The 18,481-nt window shown below is 48.1% G+C and overlaps 1 protein-coding gene across 6 annotated transcripts in view; it reads left to right on the top strand.

Moving 5' to 3' along the window:
* The window catches only part of Lmntd1 (lamin tail domain containing 1), a 234,235-nt gene that overhangs the window by 100,110 nt on the left and 115,644 nt on the right, over positions 1 to 18,481 (top strand). The gene's annotated exons all lie outside the window — the stretch shown is intronic.

Genomic DNA, 18,481 nt, shown 5'->3' with positions numbered 1-18,481 from the left:
GAGGTGGATCACTTAATTAGTCCTCTAGACACGTAGCCCCTGTAAGGTTCTGAACACTCTTACGGGGTGAGTATTATAAAGGAGAAACTGAGGCACAGAGATTACTTGGCATGTTCTCACAACTCTTAAGTGGGGCAGTGGGATTTGGTCCCTCAAGAGTCTGACACCAGAAGCTATTCTTGTTAAAGCCATTATGGGGAGGACCTCAGCTCCACACTCCAGTGACACTCGGAATAATCCTCCTGTGTTCAGTCTGCTTCGTGTAATTTTTAAAGACAGAAGGGCAGACCCTACTGCACTATGAGCACCTTGAGGGTCATCTGTGGTAACGTGTTCTTATCTGACAGCTTACATGCATGACATATGTTATAAGAGCAAAAGTTCAGGGTGGCAAGGAACAATTGGAAATCCACTCACTACTCAGATGTAATGATCTTAGCTTCTTCCTTTGCAAACTGGGACTAACGAGCTGTTCCTAGGAACAAGATACTTAACTATTCAACAGCCCAGCGCTTGGCAGATGATAGTCTTACCGCAAATTAGCAGTTATTTGAAACCTTCTTAGACACCACTTTCTCTTGAAAGTACAAGTGAACTTAGAAATCTGGAGCCATTAGTCTAGGCTAGCTCCTCAAGCTGAGGACAGTGAGGTCCAGTGGCCATTAGTCTAGGCTATCCCATCAAGCAGGGTATGGCGAGGTCCAGTGGCCTCAGTGCCATCTGCTGTGTCCTCAGGTCTCTCTACAAGAGATCTACTCCTGCTTCCTGCCCTCTCCACCCCGCTGTGCCAACCTCAGTGGCTTCAGTTGCCCATCCGATACTCTTGCTATTCCCTGTGTGCTAACCCGCAGGTCCTATCACAGAGATAAGGTTAGTGGTGGCTCTCCCTTGGCATATGTTCTCAGAGTTCAGACCCCACACAGCCTCAGCAGTATCTTTCAATGATACCCTGCTCCATGATTAACTTGGCTAGACCTTCGGGCTCACAGACATGTGGTCAAATACTACTTAGTGTGTGTGCTGTGGGTGTCTCTGTAACAGGCTAACGTTTGAACCCACAGACTAGATTGAGTTCTCCCCTCCCTAGTGCAGTAGGCTCCTTTTTCAGCTGAAGAACTGGCAGGGGCAAAAAGCCTCAGTTAACTTTGAGTGGGGTATCCGTCTCATGCTGCTTTGAGGCTCACTTAAGGAAAACAAGCTCTCCCTGGGTCTGGTCCTCCAGCCTGTATCCCAGGCCTTACACCATTAGCTGTCCTCAGGATGTGGGAATTGGCTGAACTGGATCAGTTCATCAGCTTCCCTGGGTCTGTGGAACTTGAGACTTCTCAGAGTTCATTACCACAGAAGGCAGTTCCTTCTAACAAATCCATTGGTTTCAGTTCATCAGAGCAGGGTGTGGCTATGCTGCCCTGGCTGACCTTGAACCGACAATCTGCCTCAAGTTCCAAGTGCTGAGATTACAGCATATGGCATCGTGGCCAAGGGCACAGATCTTTTTAATTCTGTGGATGTGCAGGTCTTTGTGTCTCTGCTGGTTTGGCCACCCTACAAGGGTAATATAATCACACTCCAAACACAGCATAGACCCTCCCTCCCCTCACGTGGAGATTGTGTCAGGCAGTCTGGGAGTCAGGAGCTCTCCAGGTAACAGAGGCTCAGTAAAGCCGAGAGCCACTGAACTGGAGAAAAGTCCTCTGCGGGTCTTGCCAGGGAGGAGGGCAGCACTTGAACGTGAACAGGGTTACACTCCCAAGTCATGACTGTTTGACACAGTGCACCTTCCTGGCCACACACTGAGGCTCTGGCTGTCTGAGCTCTTCATGACTGTCATGGAAGACACACGTATGAATGGAGCGGCTGGACGTTTATTGGGGCTGCTCTGTGAATGCGAGAGGGTCCTGTCAGACCCTTCAACAGCTCAAATTACTTTACCTTAGTGTGAGACAGGCCTTGGGAAAGCAACCTCGGTGGGCAGGCATTTACGCTAGGCTGCACTGAGCAGAGCTGCAGGCTCCTCAGGCTCCCAGTCTGATTCTTCCCGCCCTAGTGAAGCACACAGCCTGTTCCCTTCAGGAAATGTCAAGGACACACAGACGGGCTGTGGAATTCACACTCTGCTTTTCCAGTGGAAGCATTCTTCACCAGGCTTTTTCATGATTTCTGAGTGACAGGTGTGTGCTGACCGTTTTCACTGAAGTCAAATCACTTGTGAAAACTGTACCTTTTTTTTTTTTTTTTTTTTACTCTTTTTGGCCTCAAAGAGAATCACCCAGAAAGTGTCATTACTTTCCGGTCAGTGGGGGCACCTGAATAGATAACAGAGCTTGTATTTCAAACAGAACTTGTTCCATGTACAGGGTGCCCAAGGGTGGGAGGCAGGCCTTATCAGCCTGCTATTTACAGCAGAACTGCAATCTGTTTTGTTAGTAAATAAAGCTAATGGACCATAACAAACTGCAATATTAATCAGGTCATCACAATGGACATTTACAAACACCCAAAATCATCCTCAGAGCTGCTGTGTAAAAGGCAGCATCTGATACACACACACACACACACACACACACACACACACACACACACACATCTTGTGTGGAATGCCTTCATATACATTATTCATTACGTCCTTTCAAAATCACAATGAGGGGAAATTGGCAGAGATGTGAAGAGATTCACATAATACCACTTTTGCACACCGAGAGGCCTGCGCCCTAAGCCTGCCTCCTCCTAATGGGCACCGTGGGCTTTTCCCTGTGCTTCCAGTTTCTCTAAATGGGAGTCAGAGCCCATGCATATGAAAACTACCATATCTGGTAGTACCTCGTGAGGGAGAAGGGAGGGTGTCAACGAAAGGTAAAGACCTGAGGATAGGGCCAGCCTCTAGAGGATCCCTCCACCTCTCCTCCCACCTGCACCCCTGGACCTGGAGAAACAGAATCCACACTGAGTGCTGTAACAAAGTGAACAGTCAGGAGGTGACATGGTTCACTGGAAACATGGAAGGGTCAGAGGTCACTGCAGCAAGGCTGGCTACTCCCAGACTGTGGGAAGACTTACACTTGTCTGAAAACTGCAACCTCTGTGGGTGAAAAATTGACACTGGTGAATCCCTCGGGGTCAGGGAAGCAGCTAGGAAGCAGAGGCCAAGCTCCAGGTCTCTGGTGCCCGCCCTCCAGGGGCCTCCCATAGCTCTGATTGGAAGACCTGGCAGGGGTCCAGCTTCAGAGCCAAAGTGTGTCCAGGCTAAGTCCACCCTCAAACCAGGAATGGGGCACAGGCTGCCTGCCTGTCACTGACGGCCTCAGGAGCATAGGCTGCCTGTTGCGGGTAATTATAGGAAGCACACTTCCCCTTGCCTGGTCTCCTCACGACTTACCTCCGAGATCAGGGTGCCTCTGGCTCCACCTCTATGCTGCCCATTCCTCCTCGCCTCAGTGCTTGGCTCCGCCAACTGCCAGTGAGCACTCTGCAGTGTTGCCCTCTGACTTGCCCACCTAAATCATTGCAAATGGAAAACACCAGACAGCCTTAATATTTGATACCAGCCAGATTTGTTTCAGTAAATCTCCAACCCCAGTAAACCCGTGCAAAGAACACACAACCCAGTTATAATATTAATAAGCTGTATGAATAGATTGGGCAGGTTCACCACCACACTACTCTATTCCCCAGCGGTGAGACCCCTTGTTACTTGCGGCTCCTCCAGGCCACGTGGTTCTGCTCCATCTTCTACCTCCCCTTCCTCCATCTTCCTCTCTCTCCATCCCCCACCCCTCACTCCATCTCATCAACTCTCTACCTCCTTCCTCTTTCTCCTTCTCTAAAACTTCCAGCCCACCATTCCCTTTCACTGTCCAATCAGAGGCTCTAATTGACCAGTTAAAATGGGGAGAAGGTTCACAAGAAATCACCTGAATACTGATCTGTTCCTCATGGGGCAGCCCCTCTTGAGGAAGCAAAATTAGCATCAAAATACAAACAGCACCAGGGCAGTCCACACCAGCCAACCCCTACCCTAACTAACCCTCACTGGCTCAGGAAGTTGAAACTAAAGAAAGAGCCCATGCTGCAGTGTGGGTGACGCTCCTCATATGACGAGGACCTGCCGGCTGTGCAGCATGGACAGTGCATGTGGCCTGACTTGATGTGCACGGATGTAAGAGAGAGGAAACGGAAAGTCTCGGGGAAGCAGGTTCATCTTGGAGTTAGCAAGACCTGCTCTGGAGATCTGGGGGCCAAGACTTGCAGCCCTGCACATTCTGAACCCACAGGAAAGCGCCTGGGTTGAACTAGTCTGGGCTTGAGTTACGAAACCGAGACCGTGCCACCCCACTCTAAAACTGCAAGGCAAAAGCCCTATAAAGTTTCTGTTAAAATACTGTGCTTTTTACAAGGGCTAGGGAGGAAATGGAGAAATTAATCACTCTGAAAAATGCCAATCAACACAATTCTTTATGTTATTGGTGTCTTTCTGGACTATCAATTTTTAAAAAGTAATAAAAAAAATAACTCTGGGACTCGCACGGCTGTTCTTCAGCTGGTGACAGACCCTGGGGCTCACAGGGCTGCTCTTCAGCTGGTGACCATTATTCCCAGTCTCCCTTCTCGCTGATTTATATCCTGAAAACAAAGTACTCATGTGTGTTTCTCTTCCTTGGTACTCATTTCTCAGATGTGGTTCTTTGCAGGGTGTTCTTTCAAAGGGAAGATCTATGAACAATGAGGTGATAGATTTTTTCCAGAAAGGACTCAGAAATAAGTTTTAGGGGACATCAATTTCCTACAGCTGTTTTATCCCCAGGCTTCTCCCCTTTGGTTCAGGAATATACTGGGGACACTTTTTACTTCTCAGTGTAGAAAGTTTCAGGGTTTTGCTGTCTCTTTAGCTCTGTCCAGATACTTTCTCTGGACCATATCCTTGAGAGCTGTTAATTCAACTAACATCTCTGACACTGAACTCATAGTTCTGCCTCAATACTCTGGTGTAGATGGGGAAAAACACTTAATAGAGAAAGAGTTTTATTCTACTTTACAGTTTATTCCCTGACATTGAGAAAAGCCAGGGAAGGAGTTCAAGTGGGAACCTGAAGCAGGAAACTTTGAGGAAACTTCTTATTACCTCATTCAGGCTCAAACTTAGTGAGCTTCTTTTACAGTCCAAGAGCACTTGCCTAGGGAATGGTGCTTCTCACAGTCTGCCTAGGGAATGATGCTACCCACAGTTGGCTGAGCCTACCTTTATGAACCAGCAGCTAAGACAATTTTCCAGAGGCATTCCACAGACCAATCTGATCTAGGCCATTTTTCAATGGAGACTTTCATTTCAGATGATTCTAGGCTGTGTCAGGTTGATAATTAAAGCTAACGAGGTTTCAGTGCTAATACATATGGATGTGGGGAAAGAGTGATTAAGATTGGATGGGATCCTGTAGCGTCAGTGGTGTCATAGTGATAAGAAAAGAGACCTGAGCTAGCATGGTTGCTCTGTCTTGCTGTGTGATGTCTCCCACCCTATTATGAATCAGCAAGAAGTTTCTCACCAGAGATCAGGCAAATATTGGAACCAAGATCTTGGCCTTCCTAGACTCTTTATCTGTGAGAAATTTTAACCTCTATTGTACACAGAGTACTAGGTTTTCTATAGCAGTAAAAAATATGGTAAGAAACCAAGCTCTCTGGAGTTCTCAACTGCCATTGTAATTGCCCTGAAATGCTTCGTGGTAAGCCTGTTCTCAACTGTGCCCCTTTGTCAGCTGACGCTACCACCTAGTAGCTGGACTGGCTGGAAATGTACGAACGCTCTCAGACTTTATTCTTTCTGTGAAGTAGCCTCCCTAACAAGAGTTCCTTGAGGTCTACGTGCCTGTCTCCAGAGAAAACTCATCACAAACTTTCCTGCCATGTGTGGCCCCTCTGACCTCCTCACCTACTCTGACCTCTCCACCCCTCTGACCTCCTTACGGAGAGTGATGCCATGTAATGTACTGATGTCCTTGCATCATTAAAGCTCCACAGAATCCTGGTCTTTGGGAAAGGAGCTAGAGTGAGCCTTCCATTCTCTTTCTTAACCAGTCATGAGTTCACAAGGACTAGCAGAGATTGTTCTGAAGGCAGCCCCCACGGCACGGACAGAGCATACTTATGTTTGAGTTCAAATGTGTTTTTTGGTCACAGTGACCATTCTGAGTTCTCTGAGAGATTTTAAGGCCATCAAACCGTCACTCTTTTGGACTGGGCTCAAATTAGAATTTCAGTCATGTGTGTAGACAAATGGCTGTGTGTCTTGAACTGTAGACAGCTTCTGGGTATCATGGCTTTCCAGACTGAAGCTGTGGCTTCAGGGCTGTGGAATGACAGGGCAGGAGATGGATGCCCTTAGAACTCCCTGAGGAGGGCTTTGGAGTTTGCATAGAGGAGACAGAGGGAGGCTCTTGTCCACGATACTAGAAAGTAAGATTCTGCTGTACGGCATGCCTCTGAGATGTGACTCCAGGGACCTCTGCCCACTTGAAATGAGAACAAGGAACTTGAGGTTGTACATCTTAAGGTCAGGTGGAGGCAATGAGCTATGAGGCTATTGAATAAGGCTCTGAGTCAGCCATGGAATGGAGGCCTGAAAATATGTACTCGGTATGTCACCCTGTGGTCCTACCTGGAGCCTTTGCACTTTTCAATAGCCTGTTTTCTTTGGTGACCATCCTGCTTTACAGCTACCATTAAACAGAGGCTCAGAGACTCTCTGACGGCATTTGACTGTGGAAGTTAGACCTAATAGACACTCCAACTCATTTTGGAGACAAAGACCATCCATCTGTTCTACCTAGCATGTACTGTCATGGAAGACAAGACCCTCACAGCTACATGGATTGACTTACGATGTTTCCTCGATTAGCAGAGGAATGGAGGTCACCGCTCAGTGGATGTGGCTTTCTGTTGAGTCCGTCTTGAATCACCTGTTCTTGCTTACTTTGCTTGTCTTTGCTCAGGAAGCTGCATCTGAGTTTATTCTCGTGTTCCTTATCTCCATACTCTTCCCTCTTTTAGACACCCAAACAGCTGATCGTACAGTAAAGTGCTCCCCACTCTGTCCTCCCCACTGTTGGTTCTGAGGAAGGAGGAGAAGGCCTCTATGCCCAAGGAATAGAATTCAGAACATAATTGATTTCATGTGAGCGTACACCTGCTCAGGGGGGCACATGATCATCTGGAGGACTGTATGAGGCATGGAAGTCTTTATCCAAGAAGCAATAAGACACGTTTTTAAGGCCCTTCAAAAGATAAACCCTTTATTTCTTGTTTTTTTTTTAAGTCACTCTGACTACAGTGTAGTGAGCAGAACCAAATCAGCAGAAGCAGATATAGGGAAAGAATTAGAGGAGAAAGTATCTGGGCAAAAAGATGATTTTTGGATTTGAAAATGACACTGGGTGCAACTAAACATGACCATGTCAAATGAAATAAGTCGGAATCCCACAAGTGAATACCCTGTGTTGTCATTTATATATGGATCATTGATTATACAATATATCCTGGAATAAGCATATGAAGGAAATTTAGTGGGGTGGGGGGCAGGGTTATCTGTTACAGGAAAGGACTCATGAGAAGGGAGAAAGGAGGCTGGGGGTGAAATGGTCAAAGCAGATGGTATACTTTAAAGAGAAAGTCTTTGCAAAAAATTAATTTGTTAATAAAAATTAAGAAAACAGAAAAAGATAGTCACAGTGAATATGCTAAGGCCATGTGTTAGATGTACTTCCCTAACCTAATGCTTTAGGTTATGGTCCTGGTCCATTTCATGGTTATGCAAACCTAAGCAGAACACTGTGCTGCTATGGGCCAACCTCAGCTTGGAGAGGGGTTCCTGAGAAGGGGCATTTGAGATCATAGAAAAAACAACTCAGAGTCAATCCTGAGTCCAAGCTTATAGCCTGTGTTCTGCTTGAGGCAGCTTTCTCTCACTAGAAAAACATTATAAAAACTCTCTGGATACCTCATCTCTTGCAGACCCAATCCCAGTCTTTTATTTACATGTCAATTCAGCCATTACCCAAGGTTCCCTGTTGATTATTCCATGAATCAGCATCCCCTGTCCCCAGCCCCTTGATTCTTAGGAGAGAGCAAGTACATTCTCCTTCCTTCTCCTCCCTTCCTTCCTCCCTCCCTCCCTTCCTTCCTTCCTTCCTTCCTTCCTTCCTTCCTTCCTTCCTTCCTTCCTTCCTTTCTAATATAGCAAACAAATTCAGAGATCTGCCCGCCTTTGTAAGCATAGACAATAAGCTAGCTGGGCAGGATTGTGCCCTGTGATCACCCTCCCCAAGTCTCTTTATCTCATTCCTTAGGATCTTTTTGACAAGCTGTCTCATGGTGCAGCTGCCTCTGTTCTTTTAGGTCCATCAAGCTCCTTACATAATTCATATCACATCCATATAGTTTGCAGAGTTTAGAAATTATATATTCTTGAACTCATGTTTTCAGAGTTCTTTCCTACAGCCTTAAGGGCTGTCCTGCTGGTCTCAGCATTTACCATTTTGCTGAGACATAGGTACACCCTCACCTCCTGGACTTATGCTGTTTCTAATGATATGGAGTCATTAGCCTCTGCAGGGAGAATATTTCCCAAAGGAGGAACATGAAAATATGTACATTATTATACAAACAAGCCTCATACCCATAGAAACCATCTGCATTTGTGGAGGCCCATGCCCTGCTTATTCTGCCCCAGAGGCAGGAACCATGTCATGCTGTCCCTTGCATGGCCATTCCAGACTGAGCACAAGGTTCCAGGTGACCACAAGGCAGTGTCACCAGCTTCAGTAAGGATCATGCAGATGACTTGGCTAATGGGTGACAGACCTTCTATAGATCCTCTGTTATGGGGCCTCCCCTGCTCCCACTTCTCTTTTAGGCAGCAAGAACCCCTTCTTAGGCACTTTGTCATTTGGGCACTATCTGGGGAGTTTCAGATGCTTCTGGAGTGACAGCAGCTGCCCACAGCTCAGGAGTCCGAGCCAAACTGGTGAGCTTATCTCCTCACCTGTACCTTCGCCTGCACATCCTAGATGTGTTCTTAACCACTCCTTACCATGCTGGTTCCTTTAGATCTCTGGTTCTCCCACATACAACAGTGTGCTACACTTCCCTGCCTCCTCTGCATACATACCTGGATGCCTCTCCTCTCCCCTCCTTTCTTTCCTCTGCTCTGCCCTCCTCTCCTCCCCCTCACCTCCTTTCCCTTCCCCTCCCCTGCTCCACTGTTTTGCTCACTCCTTTCCATTTTGTGGCCTCCTTCTGTCCTTTTTTGTAGCTCCACTCACTCCATGTGTGGCCTCCAGTCAGTTCTGCTAATCAAGACTTTTCATAGAAGCCAGAACAGCTCTCCTCTGTTCTACCCTCCCCTCCTCCAACTGTTTCTGGACGTCTCAGCATGGATACCACACCAGGAAATAGCACATCCAAAACTAGATTTATTATATTTTCTCTCAAACCTCTTTTTTTTCTCTCTCCCGGTGATCCTTATTTGTTTGTGGCTCAGCCAAAGTAGAAGATAAAAAGTTGCATCACTTCTTTCTATTTTTCCTTCCATTAAAGAGCCAGTGCTACTTATCTCATACCATCCGAACATGTCGGGAGCATGGCACCATGGGTGGGCCGGGTTCTCAGAGGATCTCTGAAGCACATGCTGTGTGACTGGATTCTACAGCTAAGTCCTGAAAGGAAACCTTCCTTTGGACCCAGCCTCTGAATTGTTGTTTCCAAAGCTAGAGCCTTGAACAGTTTTCCAGTTTCTGTTCTGTTCTTCTACCACTGTTCCTATAGCTTGGGTCTTACTAAAAGATGTTGCCCAGGGGTCCGTCAGCCAAGTCGTCCCATTAGCCACACTCTGCAGGCATCTGCCACGCTCCTCCATAAAGCTGGTAGACACTGAGACACTGCCGGGTCAGCCAGTGTCCTACTCAGGTTTGACTCGGGGCAGCCCTGACCACCGTGGTCTGAGCCTTGCAGTCAGTCAAGCAGATGGCCCACAAGCCTACAGTCGAATAGAGACATTTTCTCAGCTGAGGTTTCCTCTTTCCTGGTAACCACAGTTCATGTCCAGTTGACAAAACAAGAAACACAGACAGGCTTTCCTGATGTGATTGTGTGTTCATCCGCAATGACATGTCATTGTTCAGGGTGTGACTCTAGCTGTGGCTACTTAAACTGTTTCTGTTATTGTTCCAGTACTGCAAAGTCCTGAGTTTTGATTTCAAAAAAGAAAGAGTCACATAGGGACAGGAGATCAGAGATTAGAGAGCTGCGGACAGATAAGACATGCTTCATTCACTCTAGGCAAAGACCACCACAGGGACCATTAAGCAGACAACTGCCAGCTGGTACCCAGGCAGACACCAGCATACACGGGCTACACACAGGCAGGTATAGACAGCCATACATGGTACGTGGAGGCATCACAGGCCTGGAGAATGGGTACACACTAGCCTATGTGGCGCTGACCCCAAGGCCATACTTTTACAAGAGTAGCATTCTGCTAGAGACAGCAGATTACATCACTGTTTACTTTTGGGTCCCCTGACAGCCATTGCCAGCCACTTTGTAGCCCTGTGGATGTCCAGGATTAATCATCTTGACCCACACTGTATATCCACATCAGTGCTATGTTGTCTAGATATGAACTAGACTTTGCGAGCTTGCATTTTCTACAAATAATTAAGTATTCTGTCCTCCAATGAGTGGGAGCACGAAAGAGACTCAGACCTGTGAAAATTCAGTTAAACATTTTGGAAAGATATGAGAGTAAACAGAAAACATTGTAATTCAGATAGGTATCAGGAGGAACGAACCAAAACAAGCATTGGAAAAAAATGTGCGAATGTTTTGGAGATTGCACTGATGGTTTTGTTCTTCATTTTTAAAATGTAGAAACAGAAGACAGCTGAAGCCTGTGCAAGAGAAACACTATAAAACTCTGGTTAGAAGGGCACTGATCTAAGAGCCCTTGCTTGTCTCATAGGATGTGTGTGTGTGTGTGTGTGTGTGTGTGTGCATGTGTGTGTGATAGGACATGTGTGTGTATGTGTGTGTGTGTGATAGGACATGTGTGTGTGTATGTCATAGGACATGTGTGTGTATGTCATAGGACATGTGTGTGTATGTGTGTGTGTGTGTGATAAGACGTGTGTGTGATAGGACATGTGTGTGCGTATGTCATAGGATGTGTGTGTGTATGTGTGTGTGTCTATATGCGTGTGTGTGACCACAGGTGTGCCTGCCTTCCTCAACTTGATACAAACTAGAGTCACCTAAGACGAGGGAACCTCACCTGGAGGGTCGTCTTCCTCAGCTTTGCCTGAAGGCAAGTCTGTGAGTCATTTTCTTGACAATGATGATAGACGTGAGAAGGCCCAGCCCACTTCTGGCAGCATCACCTGGGGCAGGTGACCCTCAGTGTACAAGACAGCAGGCTGGACAAGCCAGAGAGGGCCAGCCAGTAAACAGCATTCCTCCGTGGCCTCTGCCTCAATCCTCACCTCCAGGTTCCTGCCCTACGTTCTGTAACCTGTAAGGTGTATAAATCCCTTCCTTCCGTGTTGATTTTGATCTGTTCTTTATCAATCACACTCATGTAGTTTGGTGAACTATCCAAACTAGAAACTAAGCTAGAACCGTATGTGTTCCTCAAGGTAAAATATAACTAAAAGAGGTGCCTGTGTTTTCAGTCTTCACTTTGAAACTCACAACTGACAGGTTCACAAGTGACTTGATTGATGGGTTCAGTTTCCGATTTGCAGAGAGAACATTAGCTTTAGTGCCTCTTCTTGCCCAGGGAGTTTCGGTGCTTGGATGTGCCCCCCTCAGACCCTCTCATTTCTCCACTTAGTGAGCTAAGTGTCATGACTTACACTACTCTCTGGAGCTCAGTCTGCACCAGTCCCTCTCCCAGTCATGACCTGGAGAATGTACCTAGTACATTACATAACACAGGGCACAAAGGTCCACTCCACCTGTACGAAGGCCCACTCCTGGCTCTTCTCACAGCATTCTGGGTATGCTAAGCCTCTGTTGCCCGTGTTCCTGTCATCCAAGAACCCTGCCTTCTGGGATTCTGTCAGAGAACACTCAGCCAACACTCTGCTTGCACCTTGTGTCCCTCATTCTTCACCGAGAGAAGCTCATTGCTCACAGCAATTAAACCCTACAGAAAATGCTGAGCGTGCCTAAATGTTCCTGGATACATTCCAAGTAGTAACGTCAGGAGTATTGCACACTGTACCCTCTGGGGTGGTTGGGGAAGGGATGTTTGTCTTTAGTAATCAGAAATTCAGAATTTTCTCACTGCTCAAGATAACTTATTAAAGGTTCAAATATTGGCACGGAAATGTGGCCTCAGGCCCACACCGTGACCTACTTCCTAAGCTACGCCCCCTAACCTCCTAACCACTCCCTGTGAGTGAGTTCCTGGGCCTTCTAAGCAGTCCCTAGTTGGGACCTGGTATCCTAGCACAAGGGTCTGTGGTCACATTTCCCATCACATCCTCACGTTGCCTCATGTCCCATATTCTTTCCTGAGAAGTCTCAGACCCTCTGACCCACACTGCATTGCTGCAGGCCTCTAGGAAGGTTCATTCCTGTCAGAGTGCATCTGTTGGCTCTATTGTTAGCTGCTTTTCTGTATTTTCCTTGTGCAAAATGCAATCTGACACACACTTAAAGCAACTTCCCTGGAAGCCTCGCCTCTGCCTACTTTCTGTCTGTGGGTGCGTCAAAGAATGAGGATTATCCACAGTTTTGGAGTCAGCTTTGCTCTTCCTTATCCCACCACAATATCGTCAATATTTCTTTTGATAAATATTGGATATTTAATGAATTTGGAACATGTATAGGAATATGCTCCTTCAGAAGCAAATTTTTAAAAATACTTGTACTGTGCTCATTTTACTTTCTAGTCATTTATCAGCTTAGGTTTCTCCCAGACCCTGAAGCAGTTTTCATAGAGGTTGCAAATTATTTCCTTAGTGCTAATTTTCTTGATGCTGATGAGCTACCCCAGGGCTTTATGCATGCTAGCCAAGTGACTTGCCAGTGAGCTGCACTCTTTCATAGCCTTACATTTAATACCCTTGTCTCGGTTTGCTGTGTGAGCTTTTCAGGGGCAATAAGCAAGCATCTGCTCGCTCCAAGTATGGCATCAAGAAAAGACCAAGTATGGTTTGGTGAGCCAGTGAGCTTTTAGTTTAATTAGGACTGGTCGAGAATGCGGGCAACTTATGAACAACTACACCACCAAAGGGAGCAGCTCTCTCCCGTGACTGAGTTCAACCATGACTGACTCCTCCCCACCCTGACCACCAGCAGCCCCATCTCTGTACGTGTTAAGTGAGGGTCATCACAGCTACCAAGAGTTCACAAGAGCAACAGCTACGCCTTGCATGGAGAACAGCATTCCAAGCACAGTTGTTAACTCTAGGGACTCAACTTTACTCATTCTCCTCTTGTTTCTGTGGTTCTTCACGCACTGCTCCTTGGGCCCTCTTTCCCAACCTTCCAAAATGGATATCCTTCATATACTGTTTGCTCTTTCTACACATCCCCACACAGAGCAACCTGAGTGGTATCCCTGGCTTCCCTCACAGGGCCTCCAGCCCTGTCACCCACTTGAGCTTTCAAAATGCACCTGAGTATCTCTGGAGCCTCTTCTCTGAGCCATCAACAGACACATGGACTCCAGTCCCCAGAAGATAGGCTTCCACCATGGCCTCTGCTGCCTTCTTTACCTTGTTGAGTGGTGCAGCAGGCCCAGAGCATGGGCGCCGGCCTCCAGTCCCTCTTTCTGCCTATCTGCTAACCATTTTCAAGGCTCCGCCAACTCTACTTTTGAAATATCCTCTATCCACCTCTCTCTCTTTCTCTCGCTTGCTCGCTCGCTCGCTCTCGTTCGAGTTACTATAGTTACTACGGTGTGCAGCGTGGCTGGCTCTGCTCCAGTTTGCTTCCCAGGCTACCGCAAGAACACCTGTGCAAGCATACAGCCTCCGAATTAATCACACCCTTCCCTCCCCCTCTGTCCACGTCTTCACTCAACATACATTCCGATGCCTTTCACATGGATCACCCCACCACCACCTTTGCCATTGATGACGTTTGGTGACGCTTAAGTCTCCACACCGTTCCCGTGCCACTCAGGTGTTGGTCATCTCCGGGAGTCAGCTCCTGCACACGTGGGCTCCCTCTTTGCTATGAGCAGTGTAGCCTCCCATGCAATCTATTCATTCAACATACTGTATATATGCTGCACACATTTTCCCAGTATCTCAACCCACAGGAGGGAGAAAGGCAGCCTCATCAGTGAACTCGTGAAGCTCAGAGGCTGCTGTGTAACTGGGTCATGTCCATACAGAACTTCTGCCGTGCACATTTCCTAATGCTGTTAATATAAGTGTGTGTGTGTGTGTGTGTGTGTGTCTTTCTCTGTGTGTGTGTCTGTGTGTCTGTGTGTGTGTCTGCCTCTGTGTGTGTATGTGTCTGCCTCTCTCTCTCTCTGTGTCTGCCTCCCTCTTTCTCTCTCACTCTCTCTCTCTCTCTCTCTCTCTCTCTGTGTGTGTCTGTGTGTGTGTCTGCCTTTCTCTCTGTGTGTGTATGTGTGTGTATGTGTGTGTATGTGTGTGTATGTGTGTGTATGTGTGTGTATGTGTGTGTGTCTGTCTCTGTGTATGTGTGTGTGTCTGCCTCTCTCTGTGTGTGTGTGTCTGTCTCTGTGTATGTGTGTGTGTCTGCCTCTCTCTGTCTCTGTGTGTGTGTCTGTCTTTGTGTGTGTGTCTGTCTTTGTGTGCGTGTGTGTCTGTGTGTGTGTCTGCCTTTCTCTGTGTGTGTGTGTATGTGTGTCTGTCTCTGTGTATGTGTGTGTGTCTGCCTCCCTCTCTCTCTCTCTCTCTCTCTCTCCTCTCTCTCTCTCTCTCTCTCTCTCTCTCTCTCTCTCTCTCTCTGTGTGTGTGTGTGTGTGTGTGTGTGTGTGTGTGTGTGTGTGTGTGTGTGTGTGTGTGTGTAGGTGCACCATAAGGGTCTTGGGATTGAACTCAGATTGTCAGCCTTGGCAGCAGGCGCCTTTGCTCCCTGAGTCACCTCAATGGCCTCTCATATCTAAACCTAATGAGTGGATGGTGCATGATGACCTCTCTGTATGAAATGTACAGCATAGACCAGGGTTCAGAAGCTCTTCTGTGTCAGCTTGAGGCCTATCAGGCACTGGGGTCAGCAGAGCAGCACAGCAGGAAGGATTCCAGACTGATGTGCAAACAGAAGCTAGTTACCTCACTGGAGATGGAGCTCGGCCCCAGCACTGCTGCCTAAGCCTCACCCTGTAGTGACTGAGGTCAGCAAGGCTCCCCACAGGAAGCAGGGTCACCTGCCAATCACAAGTAAGACTGCCCTCTCTTAGCCTACAGGATATCTGATGTGACATGACTACAAACTGACTAGGAGTCAGAGCCAAAGACAAAACCCAGAGGAGCCGTTGTATCTTGGCTTCTCTCAGGGCAGACACTGAGCTTAGGTGAGGCTGAGCTCCTCTCAAGCTGTGAGCACAGCCTGCAACTCAGAGGCTGACGGTACAGCCTTGGGGAGCTCTTTGGGGACGTTCTATCCTGGTTCCTGCGCATCCTACTTTGGTGAGTCACCACCTCTCTGAGCTTCGTTGCTGTTGCCTGTCATAGGGAAAACGGCGGCTTGCCCCTGAGACAGTTTTCTTCTGTTATGTCTTACTCAACAACAGCATTTGCCCCAGCAAGACACTGGAAAGCGTAAAGCCAACCAGGAACCTGCAGGATCAGAGCCTGACTGGTCCTGGGGCTAATGATGGCAGTCTTCCCTGAGCTACCCTGGACCTTCTTCACGTATTTGGCTGTCAAACATTCACAGGTCACATGCTCTCACAAACAGACAGGGCCAGCTCTCTGTAGGTCCATAGTCCAGTTGCTAAGCTTGGTAGCAAGCATCGTACATGTGGTAAGGCTTACAACCACCCGTCCTCCAAATACATTCAGAAGCCCCTTTCCCCCTAAAAAAGCACCATTATTTCCATTTAGGGACTCCCAAACTTGAAGGGGGAATTGTCATTTTAGTCTAGTGTTAAAGATCAATCTGAGTTGTCATCTCAGAACTCAGGAGATGGAGGCAGGAAGAGTTCAAGGTCCTCCTCGGCTAAGTAGTGAATTGGAGGCCAGATGGGGATCACTTCTCAAAACAAACAAGAACGACCGAAGAGAAACTCGACCAAACAGAAACTCATGACCAGCAAAAAGGATCGGCGTTCTAAGTGAAGGGAGCAGAGTGCGTGTGAGATGCCGAGAAACAAGCATCCTTCACGTGCTCGCCTGTGCTCCAGGAGCCCCTAGCGACCGTCTGTAAGTCAAACAGCTCTCACGAACCTGCTGGGGTGGGAGGAGCAGCATGCACTCGTCCAGATAACTTGTTTTTCATGAGCTTCCTGAATCCGTGAGCTTGTCGATTGCATGACTACAGTCCTGTCATCCTGAGCAAGAATTTCCTCAGAAAGTTAATTTTAAAAAGTTAGATGGACCTAGTGCCCTGAGGTCTTGAGTTTGTCTGAATGCCGGTGGCCTCCCGTTTCAGCATGCTATTGTTAAAAAACCGGTTAGATGACTGAAGAGGAAGAGTTGGAGAACCCAAGGTAGGGGAGGTTGGTCAGGGCGCTGCTGACCGTCACAAGCTGCTGAACTGAAGCTACAGCAGTGGGGTGGGGAGGAGGGAGGGCCACTGGGTGACACAGAGCAGGAAGAGTGCAGTTCAGGAGGCTGGACTGGAGAGACAGGTGGGAGTCAGTGCCACAAATTATCACAGAACGCATGCCAGGCATGACAACAAGGTGGCCTCTGTCCTCGGGAGCAGACTAGTGCAGGGGACAGCCATGAGAGTCTAACCCAAGCAAAACACCAAGACAAACATTTAAGACCTATGGAGGTGGCTTTGTCCCACTGACAGGGCTCCCCACCTGGTGGGGACACCAAAAAGCTTTGTAAGCTTCTGTTCTCCCTTCAGCTTGGTGAAAGAGTGAACATTGGCGTCCTCATCAAGTGGAGACCGTGTCAGGAGACATGAGCACAAGGTGGACATGGGAGCTGGAGGAAGGGAGTCAGGAAGTGACATTTCACATTGAGAAAATGTGCATGGCTCTAGAGAGGCTGGACTGACAGAGGCAAGAACAGCAGGTCATGACCCTGGGGTGATTAACACAGGCCCCACCCTGGGGAGAGCCTAAAGCAAGGAGAGAAAGGCTCAGGACAGAACTCAGGATTTGGCATGAAGAACCTGCAGTGAACTGAAAGGCACACGTTTAGGAGAAAGATTTGGGGCAGATGATGCCTTAGACCAAAGGCGAGACGATCAGATGCTAAACAGGCGGGAAACTCAGAGCCTGCTGGGAACCTCTGTAGACGGTGCTTCTCTGTGAACAGTGCTCCTCTGTGGATGGTGCTCCTCTGTGGACGGTGCTCCTCTGTGGACGGTGCTCCTCTGTGGATGGTGCTCCTCTGTGGACGGTGCTCCTCTGTGGACGGTGCTCCTCTGTGGATGGTGCTCCTCTGTGGATGGTGCTCCTCTGTGGACGGTGCTCCTCTGTGGACGGTGCTCCTCTGTGGATGGTTCTCCTCTGTGGATGGTGCTCCTCTGTGGACGGTTCTCCTCTGTGGATGGTGCTCCTCTGTGGATGGTGCTCCTCTGTGGACGGTTCTCCTCTATGGACGGTTCTCCTCTGTGGACGGTGCTCCTCTGTGGATGGTGCTCCTCTGTGGACGGTGCTCCTCTGTGGACGGTGCTCCTCTGTGGATAGTGCTCCTCTGTGGACGGTGCTCCTCTGTGGCAGGAAGGGAAAATGCCCGTGAGAGCAGCAAAGCAAGATGACGTGTGTGGCGGATGCCAGGTTTGCTGAATTCGCAGAATTCGTGAGATGAACTGGCTTTTCACTCAAATCTGTGTGGTGGTAAAATCAAGATGTGAAGACTTGAGGTTGGAATGAGGGAGCAACATCAGCCAGTGTGAGGCTTCTGGTCTCTCACTCTGCCGTCTGTTCTCGGCCCTGCCTGGGCCCCGGGACTAACCTAAGATCTAGAGCCTGTTCTGGTATGTGGGTGGCTTCCATGCTGGAGGGCTTGAGGAATGGACTTTCAGTTCGAGGCCTGTGTGTGGCTTAGAAAATGGAATGGAAGAAGCAGTTTCTCAGGGAAAGCCTGATACTGTCGACCTGTGCAGATGAAGAGAGCATCAGGCAGAAACACTTTAGAAGTGTTTGCATCCGAAAGGAGGTGTCCCAGAGTTCCAGATAGGAAAGAACAATGTTGAGAGCAAACTTGGTTCCCAGGACAATATGTGGCCCGAGAGGCTTATGGGCGTGTCAGTGTCCAAGGAAGGCGGGTGTGTGAGGTTAATGGGCTTATTGATGGCTCCAAATAAGGCACTGAGTTAAGTTCTA

Source organism: Rattus norvegicus, chromosome 4, assembly GCF_036323735.1.
Source record: "Rattus norvegicus strain BN/NHsdMcwi chromosome 4, GRCr8, whole genome shotgun sequence".
In the NCBI taxonomy this organism is placed as follows: Eukaryota; Metazoa; Chordata; class Mammalia; order Rodentia; family Muridae; genus Rattus; species Rattus norvegicus.
Note: the sequence above shows the minus strand (reverse complement) of the source record. Positions and strands in the feature narration are given on the sequence as shown.